This window comes from Zootoca vivipara, chromosome 11 (genome assembly GCF_965207765.1).
Source record: "Zootoca vivipara chromosome 11, rZooViv2.hap1.1, whole genome shotgun sequence".
NCBI classification, from domain to species: Eukaryota; Metazoa; Chordata; class Lepidosauria; order Squamata; family Lacertidae; genus Zootoca; species Zootoca vivipara.
In genome coordinates this window covers 40,012,610-40,032,840 of record NC_142594.1, presented here as the reverse complement: position 1 = coordinate 40,032,840, position 20,231 = coordinate 40,012,610, and the positions used below count along the sequence as shown (strand labels likewise).

The window sequence follows — 20,231 nt, the reverse complement described above, 5'->3', positions numbered from 1 at the left end:
ACGCTCCATTGAATTCAGCAGGAGGCATTTAGTGCATGCTTAATTTTCCATTAAGATCAAAAAGATTTACTGTGCAACTTTACCTAGAAGTAAGCCCATTTAATGGGCTTACTCTCAGGTAAGTGTGCCTAGGCTTGCAGCTGTTAGGTATGCTTAGCTTTGCTAGGTCATGCTTATTATTAATTTTTTTAAAAAAAAAACCATTGCATGATTTGTGAAAGTAGCAAATGGAGACTAAAGAGATGGAGCACCGGTGTCACATGACACGCCACCATCCACATATGGCAAGTGCAGATTAAAGCTGAGACAGACAGCTACAAGTGGGAATTAAGTGCAGTGCTAACACAGACTCTATAACAGGTTCTCAGCAGCAGGAAAGACTTATGTCAAACCTCTAATGTACAAGGATGTTAATGGAAACAAAACATTGTAACAATGTTGATTTATTGGGTCAGGCGCATCAAGACTTTAATAAGCGAATCTTTGACACAATCCCGTATAATGGCTATCTGGGCCTCTTCCAATGTATCATGTCACTCTGGTTTGGCCTGCTTTCACAGTTATTGTGGCTGCGATCCAGTGCTTGATGCTTGGTTTTCAAAACAAAGATGTGGGGTGTATGTGTGTGTGTGCGCGCCTGCTAGTGTTCATTTCTTCATGTTGAACTTGGTGACCTAGTGGACTGGCTGCTGAATTTACAATTCAGGTTTCCCAGCAATGTGTGGGGCTTTAGCAGCAGAGTTGTCCTCCAAAATACTCCTATGGGAAAGCAGTGCTTTGAAAGGATTCAGCAGCAGCAGCAGCAGCAGTAGTAGCAGCAGTAATAATAATAATAATAATAATAATAATAATAATAATAATAATAATTGTGCCCCAACCATCTGACTGGGTTGCCCCAGCTGCTACTCTGTAAATACATGCATACAAGTTATAAACGAAAAGTAAAAAGCTGTTGCGTCTGTAGGTGATGTTCTTACATAAACCAAAAAACCTTTAAAAGCCTGTTGTTTGATATCGTGGTGGGAGGGACATATTGGTGATCACCAGGCCCCTCATAAATAACAGCATAGTTTCCTAGTATCCTATTTAATGAAATTGATTTTTTTGAGCTTTCTTGGAAGTGAAGTCCTCAATCAAATCACTGTAATCCAAACCTCTCCCAATTTTATGTTCATCTGAAATCAGTGCTAATCCTGCTAAGCGTTCTTGCAACATAGAAGAGGACAGGTTTTTTGTTTTTTTGGTTTTGATTATCAGGTTCAGCTTTGAAAATGACCTCTCACCAGATGCAACAGTTACAGGTACAGAGGGTATAATGTCATGTACTACGCATAAATTGGGGTAAATATCTTGAATATTACACTTATGAATAAACTGAAGGGCTGGCAAAGCTCTGCATTTTCCTTGAGGTTGATTATATAAGCTAAACAAGAAACAAAAAAGAAGAAGCTTGATCTCAATTTTTATTTGTTGCAGTTCCTCTTTTATGAACCCTCCCCCAGTTCCGTGCAGAGCTAAATTTCCCTAAAAATTGTCCTAAAAAGAAAACTGCAACAAAAGTAAGCATAAATGTATCATAATACATTCATTATTATCAGTCTGCAAGTGAGGCAGTTGATGTGCTGGACCACTGACTTGCTTTGGTAATGGATGGGATGAGAGCCAACAATAGGGTTGCCAGACTCAATAGAGGACAGGTGTCAGGAATATGGGCAGGAGTCAGGCTCTGGGGCCTGTAGTGCCTTGCAGGACTGGGGCCTGCCTCAGCTTGTGCTGGGGAAGCAAGGCGTGGCCGCACAGGTGAAGACCTCAGCTTGTGCTGGAGAAGCAAGGAGTAGTCACCCAGGTGAGGCCACTTGAGATCTCACTGCACCTGGTGGCAGGAGCTGGGAGGGATAAAAGCCCAGCATTTCCCTTCAGCTCTTTGCCACAGCAACGCTATCCCTGCCTGGTTGCATCTGGCCTCTTGCTGCGTGGACCCTTGCCTTGCCGACGTCTTGATCCTTGCTCCGTGGACCCTTGCCTTGCCGACGTCTTGATCTTTGCTCCGTGGACCCTTGCCTTGCCGGCATCTTGATCCTTGCTCTGTGGACCCTTGCCTTGCCGGCATCTTGATCCTTGCTCCTTGGACCCTCGCCTTGTCGACGCCTTGCTCCTCGACCCTTGGACCTTCGCCTTGCTTCTTGTTCCTTGGACCTTCGCCTTGCTTCTTGTTCCTTGGACCTTCGCCTTGCTCCTTGCTCCTGGGACCCTTGCTTTGCCTTCGCCTTGCTCCTCGACCCTTGGACCTTCGCCTTGCTTCTTGTTCCTTGGACCTTCGCCTTGCTTCTTGTTCCTTGAGCCTTCGCCTTGCTTCTTGCCCCGTGGACCTTCGTCTCTGCCTTGCTCCTTGACCCTGCAACTGCCTGCTGCTGGACCCTCAGCCCTGCACCTGTTCCTGCTTCTTCACCACCATCTTGCCTCTGGTCCTGACGCCCGCCGACCGGACCGTGACAACAGGACCTCTGTGCCTTTAATTGCCCTGCTCTCTTTTGAGTCTGGAAACCTTAAAGAGAAACCAGCAGACCCTTTGCTTGGAAATTAAACAAAGGGTCTGCTGGTTTCTCTTTAAGGTTTCCAAACTCAAAAGAGAGCAGGGCAATTAAAGGCACAGAAGTCCTGTCCGCTATTGAGTCTGGCAACCCTAGCCAACAAGCTGAAGCTCAATCCAGATACGACTGAGGCACTGTTAGTGGGCGGTTCCCTAGACCGGATGGATGAGAGGTTGCTTGCTCTTGATAGGGTTACGCTTCCTCTAAAGAAGCAGGTACATAGCTTGGGGGCACTTCTGGATCCTTTGCTGTCACTTGAGGCTCATGTGACCTCAATGGCATGGAATGCCTTCCATCTGCTTTGGCTGGTGGACCAGCTGTGCTCCCATCTGGGCAGGGATAGTCTAATGTCTGTCTTCTATGATCTGGTAACCTCAGGGTTAGATTACTGCGACACATTATACATGGGGCTGCCTATGAAGACAGTTCAGAAAATTCAGCTGGTACAGAATTCGGCGGCCAGGTTGCTCACCAGACCAAGACAGTTTGAACATATTACACCAATCCTAGCCTGACTGCACTGCCTGCCAGTTACCTTCCAGGCCCATTTAAAAGTGTTGGTTTTGACCTTCAAAGCCTTAAATGGCTCAGGACCGCAATACCTCAAGGTCTGCCTCTCTCCATATGAACCTACCCAGACCCTGAGATCATCATCTGAGGCCCTTCTTCACATGCCTGTATGAGAGTTCTGGAGGGCAGCAACACGAGAATGGGCTTTTTCTGCAGTGACTCCCAGCCTGTGGAATGCTCTCCCCAGGGAGGTTTGACTGATGCCTTCATTATACATTTTTAGGCACCAGGAGAAAAGTGAGGAGGAATTAAAGAACTTTTTTAATGAGGGTGAAAGAGGAGAGTGCAAAATATGATCTGAAGCTCAACATCAAAAAAACTAAGATCATGGTCATTGGTCCCATTACCTCCTGGGGAAGAAATGGAGGCAGTGAGAGATTTTACTTCTTGGGTTCAGTGATCACTGCAGATGGTGACAGCAGTCACGGAATTAAAAGGCGCCTGCTTCTTGGGAGAAAAGCAATGACAAACCTAGACAGCATCTTAAAAAGCAGGGACATCACCTTGCTGACAAAGGTCTGTATAGTTAAAGCTATGGTTTTCCCAGTCGTGATGTATGGAAGTGAGAGCTGGATCATAAAGAAGACTGATAGCCGAAGAATGGATGCTTTTGAATTATGGTGCTGGAGGAGACTCTTGAGAGTCCCATGGACTGCAGGAAGATCAAACCTATCCATTCTGAAGGAAATCAGCCCTGAGTGCTCACTGGAAGGACAGATCGTGAAGCTGAGGCTCCAATACTTTGGCCACCTCATGAGAAGAGAAGACTTCCTGGAAAAGACCCTGATGTTGGGAAAGATTGAGGGCACTAGGAGAAGGGGACGACAGAGGACGAGATGGTTGGACAGTTTTCTTAAGCTACCAACATGAGTTTGACCAAACTGTGGGAGGCAGTGGAAGACAGGAGTGCCTGATGTGCTCTGGTCCATGGGGTCACAAAGAGTTGGACACTACTAAACAACAACAACACTTTTGTGTGTGTGAAGGGGGTGTTATTGGTTTGTGAAGTTTTTTTAAAAAAATTGCTCTTGTTTTTATTGTGTCTTTTGTGTTTTTATCTTAAACAGCCCTGAGATCTATGGATGAAGGGGAATATAAAAAATAAAAAAATAAAAAATAAAATAAAAAAATAAAAATCGGCAACTCTGTTGAATCAATATCTCCCTCAAGCTGCTAAGAAATATAGTTGGAGCCTTTTTCAAGGTCATCATCTCCCATATTATCCGAAGATTGAACATCAAATATGAATCCATACTTCTCATTAAACTGCACCATTTGATTAAATCTGTCGTCTAGGTGAGAAATTGTTTCATCCACTCTAACATTGGAGAACTTTATGCAAAATGTGACTTTTGGATCAAGAATGGGGTCATTTCACCTTTCTTACATGCTGCGCTGGGAATGCCACTTCATTGGAATCATAAAATGTTGCAGCAATTTTTTTCAGAAGCTTCTACTGCTTTTTGAAACCCATGGTCTCAATACTCAGTTCATATAATCACGAATACCTTTCAACAGTGTCAATGCAACATCTTGCTACGTATCTCAATTTTGCATCACCTTGCTTACTCACTTGTGACAGGATGCCATACCAGATAACTGTACTAAGAAGACATGTGAATGATTGAAGCTCAGACAAAAGACCGTTGGCTTCAGTACAAGTTACACTGTCAAGGGCAGGGGCTTTCAATAATTTAATAATGGCTTTATAAATTTGAGAAGCCTTGAAGCAAACGACTTCTACACCAGTAATGCAACTCTCCCAATGAGTTTCAGGTGGCATTTTCAAAGCACATCTTAGAAATGATGTCAGTATTTTCCATCTTTTGTTGAGGATGCAAAGAGACGATAAATTCTGTGTAAATTTAAAAAAGAAAAGAGTTGAAGTTATATTGCCTCACATAGAACTTGGTTTGAGCTGTGACATCCACGGGGAATCTAAATAGTGCTAGGGTTGAGACATAACATTCTCCTTTGTATTCTAATATATTTTCCTTTCATATTGGCACCATTATCATATCCTTGACCTCTGCAGTTACCTAAGCTTCTCAAGAAGTAACTCTGTCAACCCAGCTCCACTAGAGAATTTGCATTTATGTATCCTATGAATCTTCTGATGCAGGTTCACTCTCTCCGACATTAGTATCTCTTAAAAATAAGTGTGATTTGTTCCTGATATATCTGGGGTACAATCAAGGATGATAGAATAACATTTTGATACTTTAAGTTCAAGATGTTCTTCAATATATGATTTGAGATCAGTTCAATTAATTTGCTTTGTATGTTTTTTTTTCTTAGAGGGCAGGCATTTTCTTACTTTTGGTTATAACTGACCATAACACCCACTTGTCCTAAAAAAAAAATTACTGTTCTGGCATCACCAAGGTCATTTTAAAAAAATGACCGCCAGTTCCTTGTAGAGCTAAATTTCTCTCTGCTAAGAACTGGAAGCAGGCAATGAAGTATTTTTCTCCAGTAGTCAATTTGCAGCTACAACTGAAACTGCTGTAATGCATCAATAGGTGTTTTTGAAATCAACCTTCCTTTCAGTTCATACCACTGCTTCATGCAACACGTATGACCATCTGAAACCTCATGATTTTTAAGATGCTAATTTAAGTGCTTACAGATAAGTATTCCACCAGCAAATAGCTGCCTTATCTTCTGACTAAACAGTTTATAGTAGAAGGAATAAACAGCATCACTAATCTTTGAATATACAGACACGTTCAATCCTTTGTCCATCCCTTAGAACTTTGAAGAAGTTAGATGGTGTAAACCTCCTGCCATTGTTCACTGGATACTTGTCATTGTGAAAATAGTTGTCTCTTCATGGACTAGCTTGAATCAAGCAACCTCTGTCCATGTTGCAGAGTCTGCAGTTCACAAGGTCCTGACGGAATTACTGTATTGTCATATGTGCCACCATGGGACTGTCGGCATGGGGGGCAACAGGCATGATCCCACTCCCCCAATCTTCATAGTTGTTATCACTGGTTCCTGTATCTGAACAGGGGTAATGAAACTCACTGGTTATCCATGGATCAGGTTCTGTGCTTGCTAGGATCAGTAAATTGGGATAACCTGGTGTACAAGGCTCTGATCTCCTTGGGAGAAGGATGTGATTAAAATGCGACAGAGACAGGTAACCAAAAAACAGAAATGAGATCCCTGAAAGTCATAGAAGGCACCAGACCTGAAATCCATAGTCTCCCAGCTCTATCTCCTGAGTTGCTGTACTAAATATTTCTCACACTCCTATATACTTAGAAATAGAGAGATTTTTTCCAGTTAACTTGCCAGAAATGTCTCTTCCAGAGAATACGTAAGAATCTACGCCAGTGCATCTTAGCAATTGAAGCAAGTGGAATTCCTTTTGATCAGTGATGTTTATGGAACACTTTCAACACAGGGAGGACACACCCTCAGGAACGGCTTGCATGGGTAAAGCAGCAGACTTCCTAAGCCACGCATTGTGCTATTTTATTTGCACCGCTACAGGCTGGTTTATTTTTCTTCTTCTTCTTCTTCTGAATCTCTCCGTGTTAACGCAACAAGGAATTTGAGCTGAAATCGCTACCATCTGCATAAAGAGAGTAGCAAAACATGGTTATAACAAATGTCTTGATTTGGACAGCAAAGTACAGGGCGGCTAATGGTAACCTTTCTGTCATTAACATGAAAGATTAAAGGCTATAACGTACAAAAAATGTATTAGATGGTTTATCATTATTTTTAATGATGTTTCCAAAGCTACAGTGGGCAAGATCTCTAGAAAGGAGGAAAAATACCTCTAATTTTATTTGCATTCTTGGGAGTCTGCCCAGTCATGATTGTTACCTTTAAAATACCAGCTTTTTCCATACTCTCGGCCTAGTTAACACTCGGCAAAGGCTTTCATATAAACTCTCACTTAAATGGTCTTTTTCAAAGTAGCCTATGTTGACCTTTTACCTATAGAGTGCTGGTTCAAATCTCACTTACGCTTGGTGGAAATTTGAAATAGCGACCATATGTAATGTACTGGCTGTGAATTATGTAAAATGAACTGGTGGTTTCATTCCAGGTCCCTAAGGATTTTTAAAGAACCGTTCAGCATCACAAATTAATAATATCTAACACGTCATTCACAATCATACAGATGTGAAGGATATCCATACCAGTTGTTATGGATATGATATATACCTTAAATTTCATAGAATCATAGAATTGTAGAGTTGGAATGGACCCTGAGGGTCATCTAGTCCAACCCCTTGCTATGCAGGAATCTCAACTAAATGGCCATCTAATCGCTGCTTAAAAACCTCCAATGAAGGAGAGCCCATCACATCTCATGGTAGTCTGTTCCACTGTTGAACAGTTCTTACTGTCAGGAAGTTATCCCTGGTATTTTTTTCGAATCTCATTTCCGTGGACAGGCGGAGTCCCCCAAACCCCAGGAGACCCCTGAGCAGAATAATGACTCGAGACGACTTGCTATGGGATTAAAATTGGCCAAAACTTTATTAAGATTCAGATGTGGCTCAGGCATTGGTTGTTTATCCTTCCCAGTCCCCAGCCGGGGATCTGGGAGACTTCAGGGTTATCCAGAATGTGTGGGGATTGGGCTGGCTCTGGAGAACATATGTTCAAGCAGAGAGCCTACCCCCGTTCACCGCCACTTGAGGGGAGAGCAATGACAACCTCTCGGCATATGGCCAATGCCTCCCCTCAAGACCCCTTTAACGGGGAACCCTGGTATCACTGCCGCAAAGGGGTGCATGGGTCACCGCTTCACACCCCCCATTTAAGAAGATAGACTAAAGGATTCTGCCCAAGGCCTGAAACCACCAAAGTTGTGATGTTTTGGGAAAGGGGAAACCCGCCAATGCAGGAAAATTCCTTTCCGGCCCTTCAGCAGCGACCTTGACATAGCAGCGCCTGCGTACCTGTGGAGAAGAGGTTAACCTGGAAAAGAAGACTTAATTGAGGGAGTGGAGGGTGGGAGAAGCTCTGGAGCTGACTTCCGCTTCCCAGGTAAGCTACACCTTGATGCAGCCTAGAATAGCTTCCCTGCCCCCCTGCTGCATCACACTGTCAACTCGCGTGAAGCTTGTGGTCTACTAAGACCCCTAGATCCTTTTCACAGGTACTCCCATCAAGGTGTGGGCAGGGCGGTCCCTCCCCTTACCTGGCCAGTCCCTTGGCAACGCCTCCCCAGGCAGGATTGGTCGGTTAACTGAGGTAGGCGGAGACCCCATGTATCCTGCCTGGGGAAGATGGAGCCAGTGCTGAACTACCAGGAGCCGCACTGGGATCCAGGGGGCTGCGCGCGACCACGCAAAAGTCGCCCCCCCATTTGATGTGGGGAGCGGTCATGCTTGTGGCTTGAAGCCATTTAGGTCCTACCTTCCAGAGCAAGCTTTCTCCGTCTTCCATGCAACAGCCTTTTAAATATTTGAAGATGGCTATCATATCTCCTCTCAGGCTTCTCTTCTCCAGGCTAAACATACCCAATGCCTCCAACCATTCCTCATAAGACTTGGTTCCCGGAACCTTGATCATCTTGGTTGCCCTCCTCTGCACACATTCTGGCTTGTCAATATCTGTTTTAAATTGTGGCCCCTAGAACTGGACACAGTACTCCAGGTGTGGTCTGCCCAAGGCAGAATAGAGCAGGACTTCCACTGATCAGGACACTCTGCTTCTGTTGATGCAGCCTAGAATAGCTTCCCTGCCCCCCTGCTGCATCACACTGTCAACTCGTGTGAAGCTTGTGGTCTACTAAGACCCCTAGATCCTTTTCACAGGTACTCCCGTCAAGCCAAGGTGTCCCCCCATCTTATATTTGCGCAGCTGCTTTTTCCTGCCTAAGGGTAGAACCTTACATTTATTCCTATTGAAATTCATTTTGTTAGTTTTGGCCCAGTTCTCCAATCTGGTGCCAGGCAAATACATCTTTCAGTTTCCCCAGACTTAAACCTTTTATGATGCATTTATGCTGCTCTTATACCTCCCGTTTTATTCCTATATTATTTAAGTTTGTCATTTGAACTTTCCGATTTGTATTGTTTTATTGCAGGGGTGGGGAGACTGTCCTCCAGAAATTGCTGGTTTGCAACTCCCCATTAGGTCCAGCTGGCAACATCTGGAGAGCCACATGTTCCACTGTTCTTATGACATTGATTGCATTTTAACTGTTAGCCACCCTGGAAATACTTGTACTGAAGGTAGGAACATTAATTTGCAAAACATACATTCCACCTGTATACAGTCGTACCTTGGAAGTTGAACGGAATCCGTTCTGGAAGTCCGTTCAACTTCCAAAACGTTCCAAAACCAAGGCGCGGCTTCCAATTGGCTTGCAAGGCGTTCGGGAGCCAAGGTACGACTGTATATATCTAATTCAGGGGCAGCCAGAGATGCCCATCGACAGGTAGCAGTACCTTCTGTCCTTTGTCCTCTTTTTTGGTGATTAATAAGTGGCCACTCTGATGCCTTTGGACATTATAACATTATGGGTTGCATCCAACTAAGTTCCACTCCAAGGACAGCCATTGAAATGAATGGGCCCAAGTTAGTCATGCCCACCCATTTTGATGGATCTAACCGTATGTAATGAGAACATGCCACCGATGTGCCATTTTTTTAATCATCCTGTGGTGTATGTAATGTGTAGCCCACACAGCACTCCCTCCCTCTCTCTCCCTCCCCGCTCTAGATGGTCATTTCCTTTAGGTTATTTTTGATTACGCAGACTTTATTATACCAAGCTAAGCACCGTGATCTGCACTATGGATTTTCCCCCATGTAAGTTGTTAAAGCAGGTTCAGTCAGCACATTCAAGTTAGTCCCTTGTGTCCCATAAATGTAATACAACACTCAGCCCACTTTGATTATTTTTAGGATACACTTATGGATATTTGTTGGGGTGGAAGAAGGCCAGAGGGAAAGGAGCAGCAGAAAGTGGGATACAGCTGACCGTGTGTGTGTGAAAGGAATGTTAAAATGGTGACAGGTTAAGCTCCTGACTAAGACTCTGATCAAAAGCAGAACCCACATTTGAATGCTTATTCTGATTTACTTAGGGGGTGTTAGTTTAAGGGCCAAATAGCACATTTGATGTTGGAGTTCTGCGATCTGATCTCCCAGCATTTTTGTTTTTACTTAAAAACCGGCATGGAAGGTCTGAATTGGATCTGAGCAGCGGTACTGGGGAAGGAAGGCTTTAACCATCCCCTCCCCATGCCACTGGCTTCATCTAAAGCAGCGGTAGGCAACCTGAGGCCCAGGGGCCGGATGCAGCCCAATCGCCTTCTCAATCCAGCCTGCAGACAGTCTGGGAATCAGCGTGTTTTTACATGAGTAGAATGTGTCCTTTTATTTAAAATGCACCTCTAGGTTATTCGTGGGGCCTGCCTGGTGTTTTTACATGAGTAGAATGTGTGCTTTTATTTAGAATGCATCTCTGGGTTATTTGTGGGGCATAGGAATTCATTCATTATTATTATTTTCAAAGTATAGTCCAGCCCACCACATGGTGAAAAAGGTTGCTGACCCCTGTTCTAAAGCATCCCTCCAAAGTTGCTGATGGCACTGTGGTTGTGAAGAGGGCAGCCACTCCGCGGTCATCTGCAAAGAGCAAGCAAGAACAGCCATTTTCAGTATCTTGAAGTTTCAGAACAGCTGACCTAGAGATATGCTAGAAATGTGGTCTGTGAAGAGTGGGTATTTCAGAGGCTCACCGTTCATCAGAATGGAGCTTACACACACGTTTGGGAAATAAATACTTTCCACCTTTCTAGCCCAGAAATTGCCCTTCAGTTTATCAATGAAGTGGGATCACCTACTGATTAACACAAATTGTGCTCAGGGAGAAGCACGGTTGCACTCAGTGAGCTGCCAAGAGGAAAAGGGCTTCTTTTGTTATTGCTAGAATACCTGTGGCCTTCTTTGGAGCAGTATTTGAAAAATGTCGTGCTTTGCTGCCAAAAACTGCTGTATTCTAGTTTTATTTTCGTCATGAGAGTTGATTTGACTTTTTAGTCCCTGGCCAAGGGACCAAGACGTGTTGGGATGTTGACTCTCCTTCCTTGCAAAGATCATAGAATTGTAGAGTTGGAAGGGACCACAAGGGTCATCTAGTCCAACCCATTGCAACGCAAGAAACTTTTGCCCAACATAGAGCTCGAACCCACAAGCTCGAGAGTAAGAGTCTCGTGCTCTACGAACTGAGCTATCTCAGATGTGCATCAGCACTGGCAACTGATCTGTGGTTGGGGTGAGAATCATGGAACATTTCCTTCCCTTCCTAGATTTATAGGCCACTTTTCTACTGAAGCACTCGTGACACTTTGCAGTTTAAAGTATTGACACACTGTCCAAGATGCAGGACAGGAAAGGTTGTGGGGGGAGAAGAAAAAGAGGGAAAATAAGAAAATCCAGGTGCCAGCTTTTTCTTACCATTCCAATGGCCTGATGACACAATGAGGTTGCACAATGTGGGTGCAATGAATGGTCACTGCAGCAAACCCACTTTTTAAGAAAAGCCTCTTTTTTGCAGTTAGTGAAGTGACAAGAAAATACATCAAAAAGCTTGGGAAGGATGAGTAAAAACATATACACCCCCTAGAAGCAAATCACAATGAATGCTCAACAAACAGGTGTTTTGGAAGACCCCTTAATGAACATGGCCCCAAGATCTGCGCAGGAGCACCGCAGGTTCCCTTGCTCAGCTCAGCTCAGACTTAAAGAGGCACCTTGCACTAACAACAGCTGCAAACTCTTACAAATGCCCCTGGGAACCCACGTCTGTAAGCTGCTGTACACAGGTGATTATTTTAATGACTGACAGGTATGCAGGAGACCCTCCAAAAGAATGTAACCAGCCTGAAACCTTGTGGTAAAAATACCTCATCTGGGAATTTATTCTGGAGCTGTCTCCCCCCCCCCCCCACAATGGGTTTCATTTCCTGTAATTTAGAGCTGGATGTCTTCATGGAATATCACATGGTTTCAGTTTACACAGGAAATCAGCCACAGTTGCAAGAAAATTCTTCATCTCGTTCTCCCCCACCCACCCACCCAACGAAAGTTTGCAACATTCTGGTTTCACCTCTGCTTAGAAGTCTGTGTTCTGCAATGTGATCTCTGGCTACGCCCAGAACAGCGGATTTATTTCTGGCCCTTGATAATCCCTTTATATGAATAAAGCAATGGTGTGCCCCACCCCCGGCCACCCGCTTTCCCTTTACAGCAATTATATTAATCCCAGTAGTTGCAAGAGGGAAGGGGGGGGGCTGTTCTGCAAGTTGAGGGTGAAAAATCACATTCTGAAACAGGAAGCGTGCCCATTAAAATGGGGGTTTTAAAAGGTCTAGGAGATAAAATAATAATAATCAAATTAGAATAGGAAGAATCTTTTTTTAAAAAAATAAATAAATGGGAACAGGATTAATCGGCATGGTTAAATGGGATAGTTCAAGAGGGTAGGTGCTGGTTATATACAGACTTCAAATGTTTTTATGAAGCCATGCCAATGAAAGCAAACATAACTCTACTTCCTGTATTATTTTTATTTTGGTCCCTGTATTTTACAAGGATCCAAATAATACCGCCAACACTACAAATGCCAGTTGTTGGGAATTGCAGGTGGGGTGAGTGCTGTCGCATTCGGGTCCAGCTTGCATTCTTTCCACAGGCATCTGTTGGGCCTCTGTGAAGACAACATCCTGGATTAGATGGGCCACTGGCCTGATCCAGCAGGCTCTTCTTGTATAGTTGCAACTTTTATTTGAGATACTGGAGAGCCACTGCCAGCCAGTGTGGATAGCACTGAGCTATATGGACCAATGGCTGACTCAGTATAATAATAATAATAATAATAATAATAATAATAATAATAATAATAATAATATACTCCGGGCAGCTTCCAACAAAATATTAAAATACAGAAATCCACCAAACATTAAAAGCTTCCCTAAACAGGGCTGCCTTGAGATGCCTTCTAAAGGTCTGGTAATTGTTGTTCTCTTTGACCTCTGATGGGAGGGCATTCCACAGGGTGGGTGCCACTACCGAGAAGGCCCTCTGCCTGGTTCCCTGTAACTTGGCTTCTCGTAGCGAGGGAACCGCCAGAAGGCCCTCGGTGCTGGACCTCAGTGTCCGGGCAGAACGATGGGGATGGAGACGCTCCTTCAGATATAAGCATCTGTGTTTGGTATAACCTCCTCCTTCTATAGATTTTCATTTGTGAGATTTGGATATAAGAAAGGACCACTTTCATTTGGTGTGTTCTCTCTCGTTCTCTCGTTCTCTCTCTCTCTCTCTCTCTCTCTCTCTCTCTCTCTCTCTCTCTCACACACACACACACACACACACACACACACAGGAATCCCTTCTCAGATGGTGTTGGCTACAATGCTTACAGGTGTCAGCTAAAAGTAAAAAAAGTGTGCTTTTAAAAAAAACCTACTATAGTTCTATGTAATCAATGCAGAATCAATCAATTAATTGATAAACAAATTAAAATTCATATGATTAATCAAGCTTATGATGATTAAGATAACTTCAGTCTAGTGGCAACCTATGAATTACTCACCTGAAGGAGCCTCTTGGTTGTAACCAGCATGAAGGCAGAACATCCTCGCCTGCACATATCAGGGTAGCAAGATGCAAATGGACCACCACTCCTGCCCCTGAATGTGCATGAAAGAACTCTTCAGACAGAAAAAGAGCTCCCGGCCTCTTTCTGCTCGCTTATCTGCTGTTGCTGGTGTCTTTTCCTTCTCCAGTGTGGAAGAGCTCTTTGTTAAAGGGCAAGGACGGGCCTGACCCACTAGATTATCATAGGAGGGAGCAGGATGGTGTAGTGGTTAGAGTGAAGCTCAGTGAGTGACCTTGGGCCAGTCCCTTAGCTCTCAACCTAACTTCCCTCACAGGGATGGAGAGCTATGTGTACTCACAGCCCTGGAAGAAATGGCCTTTGATAAAGGGTGGCTTGTGAGTGCTATAGATACTGATTTACACAACACCTTTCTTTGATACTCTCTGCCGGAAGACTTTCAGCATTTAAGTCTGGGCAACTGACTTTCTTATCTCATTGGCACAACTTTGGACCAATGTGGACTAAGGAGGAACTAGGCCAATCTTGCCAATCATTTGGCAACAGGAATATTGAGCTTGGAGGAGGCAGGGAATGCTATGATTCTTCAGGGGCAGAGAGAATATGCATGAGGATATTCTTTGCCTTTTCATTATAGAGGATCTAGGATAGGAGAGGTGGAAATGACCTCTGGTTGCCAGAGTGGCCTAGACAGAGACATCAGTCTATGGCACCCAGCGAGCTTTGTGGGTAAGTGGAGGTTTTCACCAGGGTATATGTGCTCCAAGTGCTCTGGAAGACTCATTTGTTTTGGCAAACATTCCCCTGAACTTGAACTTTCAATTTAATAATTCCTTTTAACTGTTTCAATGGTTATGTTAGCTGGCTTGTTTTATGGCTTGGTTTTTTAAAAAAACTATCTGGAAGGACAGATCCTGAAGCTGAGGCTCCAATACTTTGGCCACCTCATAAGAAGAGAAGACTCCCTGGAAAAGACCCTGATGTTGGGAAAGATTGAGGGCACTAGGAGAAGGGGACGACAGAGGACAAGATGGTTGGACAGTGTTCTCGAAGCTACCAACATGAGTCTGACCAAACTGGGGGAGGCAATGGAAGACAGGAGTGCCTGGCATGATCTGCTCCATGGGGTCATGAAGAGTTGGACACGACTAAACAACAACAAAATCAATGTTTTTAATGCTTTGATGGAATCATTTTGTTTGTGCATTTTAATTATGTATGGATTTTACCATTGATCTTGTAGACCACCTAGAAGCCATTTTGGCACATAAATGGCATACATATATATTGATAGCAACAGCAGTTGTTCCCTGTGTAAGGCAGGCTAATAGGAGCCTCAGTATTGATAAAGGGGTTGTGCCCTCTCTCATTTTAGCCTCACAACAATCCTGTGAGGTAGGTCAGGCCAAGAGATGGCAACGACTGGCCTACAGTTACCCCATGAGCTTCATGGGACCTGGGGCTGCCTGCTCCAAATCCAACAAGTTAACCTCTGTACCACATGGACAAAGGTTTACATTTCCCCCTTCAAGTTCCCTCGGATGTGATGCATGGCTCAGTCTTTTGCCTACAATCTGCAATAAACTGCAAGATGGATTACAATTGAGGATTACTCCATAATCATCATACGACCTTGTGTGGATCAGAGACTGTTGAACACACAGTAATTTTGGACACAGTTAAATCACTGCAAGGTGACTTCCCTCTGCGTTTCTCCCAGGGTAAAGCTTCTGACAACGAGATCCCTAGGTTTTAAGGAGGCGAAAAGTGTGTGTGTGTGTGTGTGTGTCAGCTGCAGAAGGTGGTTTTTAACATTGTGTTTTAATTGTTGTGACCTGCCCTGGGACCTTAGGGTGAAGATGGGGAATAATAATAATAATAATAATAATAATAGCTTTCCGTTTTCTTGTTTATAAAGTAGCTCTTGCAAATGAAAAGCTCTGTTCACACTCCATTGTTTGAAAGAGTCTTCCTTTTGTATATCTTGTGTGTGTTTGCCCAGCTGAACAAACTTCCTAGCAGATGTCTGGTGTAGGATAACTAGATTTAGGCAGGGGATGTCTCCTGTCTGGATGTCCTGCAGCGTGAACTTAAGATCCCTTATTATGTCCTTCCTGGCTTAACAAGGAAGTAGCCTTAATGTGTAGGGTAAGGAATATATAATCAACACTTGTTTTTATTAAAAAGCCAGCAAAAGGTGTCCTTCCATTCTTCTGCAGATCCCAGGCAGGGTAAACCAACCAGCTGAAGAGGAAGCTTGCAAGAATGACCCATTTCCTTGGGGAGCTTGCCTCTCCCTACTTCATACCTTCCCCTTTTGAGTCAATATATCAAGCATATAGTGCAGTCAGTTCGATCAGTGGCGCTATTTGGACTCATCCATGGGCTGCCCATTTTGGGTTGTTATTGAATCGCCTGCAGGAGTTAGCAAAGGTACCCCAAACTCAAGGAGACCATGAACCTGCAGTAATGGAAAATAGGGATAGTTGGGAATGACAGAACATAAATGGATGAGCAGACCTCCTGGCCAATGTTATTTCTGAATGTGCCTTCTTGTGCTTGTCTTTGTCTAGCATTTGCAAAATCAGGGCGAGCCATTGAAAATAGAAGTCCGGCCCAAAGTTGGTAATACTACGCCTCGCAATGCGAGGGCGCGCTTGAAAAAAGAAGGCTCCCCTTCAAACTTGACTGTGTCAGAAATGTTGGGAGAATCTGCAGTGGAAGGAGCAACCTCGAGACAGAAGCTGGTGAGTTTTCTGTGCTGCCAAAGCAGAGGGATGCTAGCTGTTATACAAATGTCAAATGGAAGGGGTGGGATCCAGGATAGCCCTATCTGAGCATCGTAATGGCATCTTGTTGTGAACTGGGTAAGCAAAATCACACAGCATATGTTTCTCAGAATCATAGAATCACAGAATTGTGGAATTTGAAGGGACCCCAAGGGTCATCTAGTCCAGCCCCCTGCAATGCAGGAATCTCAACTTAAGCACTCATGACAGATGGCCATCCAACTTCTGCTTAAAAAACCTGCAAGGAAGGAGAGTCCACCACATCCCAGCAGAGTCTATTCCAGCGGACTAGATAAGTAGTGCTAGATATTTAGCTGAGCTCTCCCTGGTGTTGTTAACACCTTTAGCTCTCAGAATACAACACCCATATTAACATGCTTCTAGATGGAGTGAGATGCTGTCTCCCCCCCCCACCCTCCGGGAAAAAGACATCTGACACAGTGGAGCCTTTTCCGTTCTGGAATTAGCATGACTTGACAAAGGTTGGCAGTGTAGTGGATACACAGAAACAGCAACTTCCTTGGCAACCCAGCACAAACGCTCCTTGTTAGAGTGAGGAAACCGGCTAAGTACAGCATGACTGCCTTATCTGTTAGATAGCATGGGGATGTTTGTGTATATCTAGTGTCTGAGAATTAGCCTCTTTGAAATGGCCAGAGAGACTTCTGGTTCCTTTAATATATATCCTGTCCAAGATGCTGACTATTTTGCTGGGTGGGGGTGGGGAAGAGATGCTGCAGGAGACCCAAAAAGAAACCATCTCTAATCTGAACCCAGATGGTAGCAAAGAGCAGGAAACATTAGGTAATATAGCAAATAAGATGCATTATTATTGTTGTTGTTGTTGTTGTTGTTGTTGTTGTTGTTGTTGTTGTTGTTAAACTATGACATAATCTGTGAGGTGGAAACCAAAGTCAGGAGGCCCCATAAGATCGTTAAGACTTTGTGTCACTGGGGTCTTCATTGGAGGAGTCGGGAGTCGTGGCTTGGGTCTGGATCAGACACGACACGTTGTGGCAGTTAAGCGTCCTAGCATCCGCACAGTCTCCAAGACAGTCAAACAAGCATAAAACCAAGGCTAGAGTGTAGATATGCCCAAATGGGTGGAACGTTTTGGGAAGATTCTTCTTCAGTGGCCTTTGTCATAAACGTTCCATGCGTAATGATCCCACAATTTGTCATCTTATAACTGATCAATTTCTAAACTAACTCCCAGGAGTCCTTGGGGGGGGGGGGGAAGCCATGTTCTTTAGACATGCTTCAAATGCGCCCCCCCCCCCCCACCAGCAATTAGATTCTGTAGAGTTTGAAAACGGCAACCAAACTGATCAGGTGGGTGGAGTAACTCTCGTATAAGGAAAAGTTACAGCATTGGGACTTTTTTAGCTTAGCAAAAAAGTAACTTGTGACATGGCAGAAATTTATAAATATTATGCATGGCAGGGAGAAAGAAGACAGAGAAAAGTTTTTCTCCCTTTCTCATAACACTAGAACTTGTGAGCACCCAATGAACCTGAATGCTGGCAGATTCTGGGCAGATATAAGAAAGTAGCTCTTCACAGAGCGCATAGTTAAACTGGGGAACTCACTGCCACAGGAGGCAGTGATGGCTACCAACTTAGATGGCTTCAAGTCAGAATTAGGCAAATTCACAGGGGGCAATGCTATCACCAGCCAGGTCGACTGTGTTCTACCACCGTAGTCAGAAGCATTATGCCTCTGAATACCAGTTGCTGGGTATCTATCACAGGTGGGCATGAGGGCTGTTGCACTCATATCCTGCTTGGGGGCTTGGCATTGTCTGCTGTGAGAGCAAGATGCTGGGCCAGGTGGCCATTGGCCTGTTTCAGTTCTATGGCGTGCATGCAGGCCGGGTGCCCATGGAGAATGCATCAGTGCCATGCAGCGCAGGAAGACAGACAGAAGTGTAAACCTGATTCTGTGTCATCTCATCCATGCGTGCAGGGCCCTTCTGTTCTTTCTCCAGGTCTGCTGCGCACTTCTCGGGCCACCTGTGGCACCTCACCTGCCGTTCCTCCTGAGGCTGCCCTGGTGCCTACCATTAAGGACTGCTCGGCGCCAGAATCCCCTTGCTGGAACACTGCAGATCCAGGCAGATGCATTGCCACCCCGTGCTAGATCTTTAAATATGCTGACAACGTTACTGCTTATTTATTCCGGTCGCATTTTGAACGAGAGAAGCAAAAGCCTGCTGGTATTGTGCCAGAAATGCGATATATATAATGATGTTGTTTAGCAGCAACTGTCTCACTTGGTGCTGTTGACAGCAAAATAAATTAGTGTGATAAACATAATTTCTCAAAAACAGCTAAGTCAAAACAGATGGTTTAAAATATTTTGGCAGGGCCCATTAGCCCAGGTTTACATGTATGTGGAGACATTAGTTCTGCTGATGACATATGGCGCCTATTTACTATTTTCGCAGCGAAATGCTCTTGTCTACAGCTTTATCACGGAGAAAGAGGTTGAAGGGTTGTTTAGCTTTAGTTAACAGAGATCTATTACTTTCTAATTTACGGAAGGAGAAATGGGGAGGGACGGGGAGAGGGGGAGGGACGGGGAGAGGAGGGAGGGTAGCCATAGTAATAATTCAAGGAACAGCGGAGGGAAGTGGAGGATAATGACACATTTGTACACTGACACAATAGAGTATTATTGAATGCTAATAGCTACTTGTATAACAAAATGATGGGTTGCTTACTTTGCTCACTGTGTAGAAGTTATCTTCCTCCCCGTCAGCTCATGCCATCCACAGCATGAGATATTCCCCAATAATAGTAACACTTCCCAATAGCACCAGCCTTTCTTGCAAGTATTCGAAGCCCTTTGAAAACACTAGTTTAGTGATCCTCAAAAGTTGTCTAGTAAGGTCACACAACAGTACTAGTATTCCCTGTACTGGAGATGGGTTGTGTATGTGAAGATGTGGAGAGGCAGTAGCCCCTACTAAGGATATCAAGATGAAAAGCATCTAAGGGTCAGGGCTAGGCAATCAACTTGGCACTTTGTGGCTATGGCTTGGAAGTGACTCTGATGCTGCGCAGTGACTGGGCACAGATCCGTGATTAGTCTGGAATGTTTCGGGGCATGAGGTGAGGGCTGCCACCTTGCAGGTCTGGTCAGTGTCTGCACGGGAGACTACCTGGGAACCTCACAAATGCCACCTTTCGAGTGCCAGGGCAGGGAATACATGTACAAAATAAATGCACAAATGAATGAACAAATGGCTGCATGGTTCTTTCAGCATCCAGCTAACCTACAGTTATTCTTGATTTAGAGCTCTTTGGTAGTAGAACAGACAGCCTCGAGAGGCAGCAGGCTCTCCTTTTCTGAAGGCATTTAAGCAGAAGGAGGACAGCAGTGGTTCGGGATGCTGTAGCTGTAGATCTCTGCTCTGAGCAAGGGGTGAGACTGGGTGAACTCCAGTGACCCTTCCAACTCTTGCATTCTATGATTCTTCTTTGGCACTACCAGGGGTCTTGTAAGGGGATGTGGGGGGGGGGAGCCCCAAGGCTTTTGGATCTGCTGCCTCTTTGAGCTCAGAAAAATGATGCAAGATTGTCATTCCTAAACGGAACCACGTCAGGATGGGTGTGGGACGGGGTGTGGATCTGCAGCAACAAAACATGTGCCCAGGAAGCTAGCATTGCTCAAACA

At 44.5% G+C, this 20,231-nt stretch overlaps 1 long non-coding RNA gene across 2 annotated transcripts in view; it reads left to right on the top strand.

The window, feature by feature from the left end:
• The window catches only part of LOC118092370 (uncharacterized), a 99,916-nt gene that overhangs the window by 48,450 nt on the left and 31,235 nt on the right, over positions 1–20,231 (top strand). Inside the window, exon 2 of one of the 2 annotated variants that reach the window (XR_009558420.2) lies at positions 16,338–16,511. The exons of the other annotated variant lie outside the window; for it this stretch is intronic. This is a non-coding gene — a long non-coding RNA (uncharacterized LOC118092370). The remainder of the gene's footprint in view (positions 1–16,337; positions 16,512–20,231) is intronic. 2 annotated transcript variants of the gene reach the window in all.